The sequence below is a fragment of the Otolemur garnettii genome, unplaced genomic scaffold, assembly GCF_000181295.1.
Source record: "Otolemur garnettii isolate 467f Iridium unplaced genomic scaffold, OtoGar3 scaffold00141, whole genome shotgun sequence".
NCBI lineage: Eukaryota > Metazoa > Chordata > Mammalia > Primates > Galagidae > Otolemur > Otolemur garnettii.
In genome coordinates this window covers 1,487,761-1,497,523 of record NW_003852536.1, presented here as the reverse complement: position 1 = coordinate 1,497,523, position 9,763 = coordinate 1,487,761, and the positions used below count along the sequence as shown (strand labels likewise).

The following is a 9,763-nucleotide window of genomic DNA, read 5'->3' as shown; positions in this document are numbered from 1 at the left end:
TCATAGCTCACAGCTAATAGTCTTTGAGTTGAAGATAGGCTGGAGGCAGAGGTACTTAAATACTAAGGTAGGCTTATAGATCCAGACAGTGGTTCATGTCTCCTTTTTCCTCTTTCTCACCCCCCCACCCAGGGAGACAGGGTCTCTCTTTGTCACCCAAGCTGGAGTGCAGTGGCACCATCAGTGGTCACTATAATGTCAAACTTCCACCCAAGCCATTGTTCTGCTTTAGCCTCCCAAGTAGCTGACTACAGGCATATGCCGCCATGCCTGACTAATTTTTAAATTTTTTCTGTAGAGCCAGGGTCTCACTGTGTTGCCCAGGCTGGTCTCAAACTCCTTGCCTCAAGTGATCCTCTAGCCTCAGCCTCTCAAATTGCTAGGATTACAGGTATAAGCCCCTGTGCCTGGCCTTAAAATGGAAATTTCTAATGAGTAATTAGAGTTCTGCTTGTTAAGAGCTCAGCAAAGCAAATAAGCTATAAAAAAAGGGCTTGTTCTTTCCACTCAAGAAAAGTCCCCTTTGTGGCATCTACATGAGAGGAAAACAAGAAAAATTATTTTGAAAGTTTATATGTCACTATTCTTCAGAGCCTGCTAGGCCAGCACATTCCTACTAAAACATTTAAAACACATTTACGAAAGGCATGACCTTTTAGTCCAAATAAATATTAATAGTCATTATTAAGATTGCCCCCTAAAATAAAGTCCAGTGGCTGTTTTTGCTTATACATCCCTGTATTGACCTTGAAACCATTTATCCAACACTCCATTTAGAGAACAGCCCTGCTGCTCCAAGTGCTGGCTAAGTTCTGGGTATACTTGTATGTTACCGCAGTTAATCCTTTCCTGTTAATTTATGAGGAGACAAGTTGAGAGAGACAGGTCCCTTACCTTAGGTTACAGGACAGCCTGACCTCAGCCAAAGCTCTCAACCACAGCCTTGTATTCCTCCCTCTGAAGGCAGAGGCTGCAGCCTGAGGGCACAGAAAGAGACTGTGGCTTAGGGAGCAAGTGGTGCTTACCTTGTAATTACATAACATATCCCATTGATCCCAGGTCAGGTCCGAAGGAAATTGGCTTATTTTCATATTTATCTCTCCTAATACCAAGGTACAGCATTAAGGAAAAGGAAGGGATACTTCCTTTTTGCCACTTTAATATATTTAGCTGTTGCAGGAAGACGAGGGCCAGTGGAGAGAGAGAATCACCCAAGATAGGGAGGAAAGGCCAGCGGAGCCACTGTGGACTAAAGTCCAAAAATGGCTGGGCTCTTCTGCTGGCTCTTTTCCCTTTTATCTCCAGTCAAGGACTCTTTGTCTGTGAGTTTCTTTCTCTTTGGTTAGTTTAAACTGAGCTGGAGAAGGCAGGCTCAGTCTTTCGCAGAAGCAAGCATTAGTTTCCAGGTCCCAGCAAGTTAAGTTTCTACAGACTCCTAAGACCCGAGTCACCAGGGGGAGGACTTTGTAGGTGTGTCCTTGGGCTTCTGTGAGAAGACTTTTATTCTCTCAGATCTGTTCCCGGTATCCTTTCTCATAGCCAACAATTGAAGATATTTAAACAGTGAGCATTATCTTGTCTATTTTCATGACATCGACTAGAACCTCAGAGTGAGGAAATGTAGGAGAAAAAGAGGATCAAGGCTCAGAGATTGTAGCATAGGAACTACATAAACCATGTGTTATAATTTATTTATGTGCCTTCCAAAAGTATGGCCAACATACATGTATGCATCAGCATTAATGGATAAATTGGTGTAAGTTGGCAGTTCTCGACCTGTGGATCACGACCCATAGGACCTGTATTAAAGGGTTGCAGCATTAGGAAGGTTGAGAAGCACTGGTTTAAGGAATTCAGTTATGCAATGAATGATTCGAGATAGTGTAGGCTGGCATGTGGCTCACACCTGTAATCATAAAACTGTGGGTGGCTGAGGCAGGTAGGTTGCTTGAGCTCAGGAGTTTGTGACCAGCCTTGGCAAGAGCTGGACCCCATCTCTACTAAAAATAGAAAAACTAGGACCAGGCACGTTGGTCACACCTATAATCCTAGCACTCTGGGAGGCCAAGGCAGGTGGATTGCCTGAGCAGGAGCGAGACCTAGTCTCTAAAAATAGCTGGGCATTGTAATATGTGCCTGTAGTCCCAGCTACTCAGGAAGGTGAGGCAAAAGAATCACTTGAGCCCAAGAGTTTGAGGTTTCTATGAGCTGTGAGGCCACAGAACTCTACTGGAGGCAACAAAGTGAGACTCCGTCTACAAAAAAAAAAAAAGAAAGAAAAAGAGATTACAACTCATAAAATCATAGAACTGAAGGTATTTTTTTTACTATTTTGATTGCAATAAAACATAACAACATAAATTTGTGATTTTAATCATTTCACTGTACATTTAGTGGCATTAATTAAACTCATAGGGTTGTTTAACCACCATCACTGTCTGTTTCCAAAACTTTGATCACCCCAAACAATCTCTGTACCCATTAAATGCTAACTCCCATTCCTTTTTTATATTTTTTTTATCTGTATTCTTGTTTTGTTCATACTTTTTTCCCTGCCTTCTTTTAGTTCTTGGAGCAAATTTAGGACAGTGGATTGAAATTCTTTGTCTAGTTAAGTTTAATGCACAGGCTTCCTCAGGGATGTTTTCTGGAAGTTTATTTCTTTCCTCTGAATGGGCTGTACTATCCTGTTTCTTTGTATATTTTGTGATTTTTTTGTTGTTGCAAACTGGTCATTTGAATATTGTAATGGTAATTCTAGAAGTCAAGTTCTCTCCCTTGCTCATCATTGGCTGTTCTTGATTGCTGAAGCTTAGCTGGCATTTCTTTTGCAGCCTTTACAGATTGGCTCAGGCTCCTGCCTTACTTCCTCCTTCCAGCCAGCTTCCAGTCTTTTCTAAGGCATGCGGCCTATCCTGGACATGGGTGTGGTTTTCTGAATTCCACAGTGTATACAGACTCTTTGGAACATCCTGATTTCCCAAGGAGAGTCTCTTCCTAGCCTTCTCTCCCTGGCTTTTAATAGTCTACCTTATAGCTCAACCATAAAATTTTTTTTTCCATTTAGCTTTGGGTTTCCACTCATCTGGCAGTCTTTTCCAGTAACGCCCACTGTGTTCCACTCGGAATGTGTTCTGAGTTTGGCATTAGGGTAATCGACTGTGTCAGTCCTTCATGTGGCTATAGACAGGTTAGAACAAACACCATGGTTTGCAAGTCTGGTCTGCTCTGCTCCCTTCAGAACCAAGGACTGGGTTACTACGTGGGAATGTGGGCTGCTTGTCTTCAAGACTGCTGTCAAGCTGGGGAAGGGGTTGAGGTGAAGACATTTAAAAGTGCCACAAAGCTGTGCTCTCATTGTTACACTGTCTTTCTCGTGATTCAGCAGTCACTTTGCTGTATTCTTGTTTTTCGGAGCACAGAGTTGGTTCTGACAGTCCTGACTATCTTTCTGATATTTCTTTAGGGCTTCTCCGAGCCAGAACTGTGCCTGAGACACGGAATTAAACTGACTCTGAAAGAGTACTATTTCTATCTTTCTGTGATATCATCTTTTAAATAAGGATGCCAAAGATTTAGAAACAGCAACCCATTACTCTTGGGGAAGTAACTTACTATCTATTTCAGAGATGGGGGAAAAAACTGCCCAAATATTGAAGTCTCAAGACTGTGGTTGAAACAGTTAAAATCATAGAGCTCTAGGAAAACTGGTTGGCAGTTCCTCAGAAAGTTAAACATAGAATTACTGTGTAACGCAGCCATTGCATGTCTACGTCTCTACCCCAAAGAATTGAAAACAAAGTCTCAAACAGGTACTTGTACACCAAGGCTCATAGCAGCATTATTCACAATAGCCAAAAGGTGGAAACAACCCAGATGTCCAACAATAAACGAGTGGATAGACAAAATGTGGTGTGCATGTATGCGCGTGTCTGTATATCTGTAGTATATTATGGGAATGTTATTCAGCTTTAAAAGGGAGTGATAATCTGATAGATGCTCTATATGGATGTATGTGTGCTATAATGTGGCTAAGCCTCAAAGACATGCTAAGTGAAATAAGACAGGCCCAAGAGGACAAAGATTTTATGATTCCACTTAGCAATGCGGTACTTAAAGTAGGCAAATCCATAGAGACAGAAATAGAGTTGGAGGAGGAAAGGAAGAAAGATAGAGGTCAATGGGTCCTGAGGGTCTGTTTGGACGATGAAAAAGTTCTGGAAGTGGATAGTGGCGATTGCATAACTTGTGACTGTATTTGATGCAGTTGAATTGTATACTTTAAAATGGTTAAAATGTTAAATTTTGTGTTATGTGGGGGGGGGGGGAATGCCAAAAATTCATATCACTTTTTATGTTAGGGACATTCAAAGCTTAATTTAATTGTAGTTTTCAAGTTTTAAAACAAGAGCAGACCAGACTTGCAAATCATAGTGTTTGTTCTGTTTAAAAAATAAATTATTGGCCAGGCATGGTGGCTCACACCTGTAATCTCAGCACTTTGGGAGACCAAAGTGGGAAGATCATTTGAGACCAGTCCAAGCGACATAGCAAGACCTCCTCTTTACAAAAAAAAATCAGTCAGGTGTGATGAGGGCACACCTATAGCCCCAGCTACTTGGGAGACTCCTATTTTGAGACAAGAGGATTGCTTGGGCCCAGGAGTTTCAAGCTACAGTGAGCTATGATTGGGACACTGCAGTCCAGCCTGGGCGACAGAGCAAGATCCTCTGAGTAAAATGAATAAACATGGCAGGCACGGTTGCTCACACCTGTAATCCTAGCACACTGGGAGGCTGAGGCAGGTGGATTGCTTGAGCTCAGGAGTTCAAAACCAGCTTGAGCAAGAGCAAGATCCCATCTCTACTAAAAATAACGAACAACTAGGAGTTATGGTAGGCAGTCCCAGCTGTTTAGGAGGCCAAGGCAAGAGGATCACTTGAGCCCAAGAGTTTGAAGTTGCTATGAGCTATGACTCCACATGACCCTAACCTGGAGCAACAGAGTGAGACTCTGTCTCCAAAAACAAGAAAAAAACTTAAGTACTTAAACATTAGTTGAATGTTTACTATGTGCCAGCCACAGTGGTCTGTTCTTTATATGGGTTATCTCATTTCATCTTCAACACAGCCTTCTGAAGCATACTATAGTTAGCTCCAATTTATAGATGAGGAATCTTAGGTGCAGAGAGAATAAGTACCTTGCCCAGTATCATATTACTAATAAGTGATGCTCTCAGGATTTGATCCCAGGAAATCTGACTTCAGATCCTAATTGTTTACCCCTACTGTCTCACTTTGCTGAATTTGGGAGTGTATTAAGGTATATTAAAGTGTATTTAAACTTACCACAGTTTGCCACGGAACAATTACTGCGCGTGCCTGCACATGCCTTTCCTCTGAGTGTGTTGTTAGCTATGTTTCTGCAGAACAATTCCTGCCTGCCGGCCATAGCAGGACAAAACATGATCCCAGAAAAGGGATGGTTCATTCTTACAGGAAGCGGTAGAGTTTGTTTGTTTTCATTCATTGTCTCTGATTGATATAATTTTTCTGTCAGATTTTTAATTTGATCTAGCTTCAGTACAATGAAAGGAACCTTTATCAGTTGGGTCAAGAAAGTATTTTTCTAAAAGCAACCAGCATAGTTTTGTTTTGTAATTCCTTTCTTTAAAACAAATTGTGTGCTTTTGTTTGAAGGAAGAGAGGTAGCAGAACTATGGATAAATAGAAGTTTCTTACTTTATTTCTTATATAAATGTGATTTCTTAGGAGACTCCATATGATGATAAAGCAGTATCTCTATGGAACAGGTGGCAAAATGAAAGTTTAAAGAAACTGACTTGCCCAAAGTCACAGAGCAGGGGTCCTCAAACTTTTTAAACAGGGGGCCAGTTCACTGTCCCTCAGACGGTTGGAGGGCCAGACTGTGGGCCCCAGGACGAGTCGGCCACTAAGCAGGACAGGCAGCGGTGGCAAAAACACTCAGCAGGCTGGATAAATGTCCTCAGCGGGCTGCATGTGGCCCGCGGGCCATAGTTTGAGGACGCCTGTCACAGAGCTGGAAAGTAATAGATTTAGATTCAAACCCAGGCAGCCTGACTTTAGAGCCAACGTTCTCATTTAATCTCTTTGACAAATTTCTACAATTTCTAATACTTGCCTCATAATGTTGTAAGAATCAAGTGATACAGTATGTACAGGCTTGTATTCCATTCCATGATGCATACTAACATTCAGTTTTTTCCCCCCAAAGTATTTCAGAACCTGCCCTGTGTCAGGATGTCACAGTGGTGAATCGCGCTCCTGCTCTAAAAGCTAACAGACAAGGCAGAGGAAGCGGCATGAACAAAGGCAGAGTTTCCACTAACACATCTGTAGAGATAGTGTGCATAGAGAGTAGTCAGATATTCTATTTAAAATGTGTTAGGTGCTTGCTTCAGCACCAAAAGTGGAATGATACAGAGAAGATTAGCATGGCCCCTGCGCAAGGATGACACACAAATTCGTGAAGCATTCCATATTCTTAATAACTAAGAAAAAGACATGAAGGCTTTGTTAACCAGTTGGATGAAAGTATTTCAGATTGCATACAGAAACAGTACACTGTACCCCATGATAGTATTAATGTACGCTGCTATGATTTAATAAAAAATAAATAAATAAAATGTGTTAGGGCTCCTGCACACCCTCCCCTCTTCTTTAGACACGTTCATCAGCTTAGTTTGCGTCGGTCACTCTCTTTATAGGTTTAGTATCCCATCTCTGAAATGCTTAACTAGAAGTTTTGTGGATTTGGGATTGATTGATTTTGAAACAGAGTTTTACTATGTTGCCCTCAGTAGAGTGCCATGGCGTCATAGCTTACAGCAATCTCAAACTCTTGGGCTCAAGTGATCCTCTTGTCTCAGCCTCCCAAGTAGCTGGTACTACAGGCACCCACCACTACACTGGCTATATTTAGAGATGGGGTCTCGTTCTTGCTCAGGCTGGTCTCAAACTCCTCAGGCTTTTTTTTGTTTGTTTAAGCAGGCCCCAGCTGGATTTGAACTCGCCAGCCCCAGTGCACAAGACCAGAGCTGTAGCCATTGAGTTACCGGCATCCGACCTCAAACTCCTTAGCTTAAGCAATCCATCTACTTTGGTCTCCCAGAGTGCTAGGATTATAGGTGTGAGCTATTATCACACCTATTTATTTTATTTGTTTGTTTATTTATTTAGAAACAGAGTCTCACTTTGTTGCCCTTGATAGAGTGCCATGGCATCACAGCTCATGGCAACCTCAAATTCTTGAGCTCAAGTGATTTTCTTGCCTCAGCCTCCCAAGTAACTCAGACTATAGGCTCCTACAACAATGCCTGGTATTTTTAGAGATAGGGTCTGGCTGGCTCTTACTCAGGCTGGTCTCAAAATCCTGAGCTCAAGCAATCCACCTCCCTCATCCTCCCAGTAGATTTGGGATTTTTTAAGGATTTTGGAAAACTTCAGTATATATGATGAGCTATCTTGGGCATGGGACCAATTCTAAACATGGAATTCACTTATCACATTTCATATATACCCTAGACATATAACCTGAAGATGGTTTAATGTAATATTTGTAATAATTTTGTGCATGTAGGATGGCTCCTGTGGCTCAAAAGGCTAGGGCGCTGGTCCCATATGCCGGAGGTGGCGGGTTCAAACCCAGCCTCGGCAAAAAAAAAAAAAAAAGGCAAAAATAAATAAATAAAGCTTATCTTTAAAAATAAATAAATAAATAAATAATTCTGTGCATGTAACAAAGTTTTGACTGCATTTTGACTATGACCAGTCAGGTGATGTCAGGTGTAGAATTTTCACTTGTGGCATCATGTCACTGCTACAAAAATTTTAGGTTTCGTAGCATTTCAGATTAGGGATGCTCAACCAGTGTGATCCTAAATGTAGTCATTGTCACCATCCTTGCCTGGGTCTTGATGTCTTCTGTGTCACATCTTTCCAATCCCCATTTTGTCCGTGATAATTTTTTTATTCTCTTGGTTACTTATGTACCAACGGTGAGATTTTTGTCTTTAAATCATCCAGTCACCTCATTCTCCCTATAAAGCAGAGAAATGGTCATATCCCTTAGTTTGTATTCACAGAAGGCAAGTATGTGTTAGAACTGACACAAAAGTCAAGTACTATGATAAATTAAGGGAAATCTCTCAAAGTAATTCTCCCTATCTCTGGATATAATAGATTAATAAAAATAATTAATTTAGACACTTCACTAGGTACATGTAAATTGCGATCTTCATTTTAGAAGTTAACAGGTCTTAAGATAGGTCCTATAATTTGCCTATAATTTGTTTGTATACTTTTGTACTTATAAATAGCATCATCAAAATGCCTACTGGGTAATTTTAACTATAACTCATTTGTCTTTCACAGATGAAGGTAAACAGTAATTTTTGTTCCTTTCTAGCTGTGTGGATTCATATGTTGTAACAGGAAGCTGCATTTATGTTGAATGAGATTTGTGGCTAGGGGGAATTCTATGTGGCAGTATGTGTTTTGATTAGGTTTTTCTCCTTAACTATAAATATATCTTTTGCCAGACAACTTTTTGTGCACCAGAAGGAATTTTAGCCCTAATCCATGAAATATAATTAGCCTTGTCTTTCAAGCAAAATTTTCCTAAGACTCATGTGACATCAAAAGTAACAATACAGAGTTATTTCAGAATTCACATAGAAAACTGCTGCTCCTTCCATGTTGTATCATGAATTCTTTGTTCATGTTATTTTTAAGACATTTAATACATTGTAAAGATGTCAGTTCACAACATGTTAGTCTCTTAAAAGCTCGTGATTATGCTAGTGTTTATTTTCTTTATTATTGCCTTTATTACAAACAAGTTCAAGACTATTACAAGTGTTAAAAAGAAAAGGGCAATTAAGTAATGGAAAGACACAGGGGAAACTTAAATGCATAATACTTAAGTGAAACAAGCAAATCTGAAATGGTTACATGTACAATAATATATGAAAAAGAGAAAAAGGCAAGTTCAAGCACATTCAAACCTATAACACCAGTGATTAACAGAGGAAGCAATTTAAGGGTGTAACCTACTTCTTATGATTCCTGTTATTTACCGTGGTATATAAGCTATATTAGCTTTATTTACCCTTTCCTCTAAATGTTCTTCTTCAAATAAAAAAAATTGGACTGTCTCAGAACTGCTTTCCCAATTCAGTGACCTTTTTCATTCCAGTGACAGTAAAACCACTTCTCAGGCTGAGGGTTGGGAGCAAACCAGCTTTTTGCACACATTATTTCATCTAATCCTTACATTAAACTCATGAGGTCAATGTTATAGCCCCCATGCTACAGAGGGAAAAAACTCAGGGATCAAGAAGATTCAAGAACTTGCCAGACGTATGGCTAGTAAGTAGTGGAAGCCGGCTGGACACTTAGCACTGCCCTGATTTCACTTATTATTTCTTCCAACTCTTTGGCAGCAGATGGTTTTCTAATATGAATTCTTTACCCCATTAATGTTATGAAACTAATAAGACCATATTTTAAGTGGTTTACAATTCCTTATAGCTAGAATCTGGCTAAATGTTTAATAGGTGCATAAGGTAAAGTGTAGCTTTGTCATTCAATAATATATATAACTATTTATATGATTATTTAAGCCATGATAGAATTCATATTCCTAAAAACTTGAGGCTCAGCACCTGTGGCTCAAGTGGCTAAGGCACCAGCCACATACACCTAAAGTGGCAGGTTCGAAT

General features: G+C 40.2%; 1 protein-coding gene and 1 pseudogene across 2 annotated transcripts in view; both read left to right on the top strand.

Annotated features, from left to right (window-relative positions):
• CNST (consortin, connexin sorting protein) overlaps window positions 1-9,763 on the top strand; it is a 79,966-nt gene that overhangs the window by 31,216 nt on the left and 38,987 nt on the right. The gene's annotated exons all lie outside the window — the stretch shown is intronic.
• On the top strand, window positions 6,430-6,527 carry LOC111728148 (annotated as a pseudogene).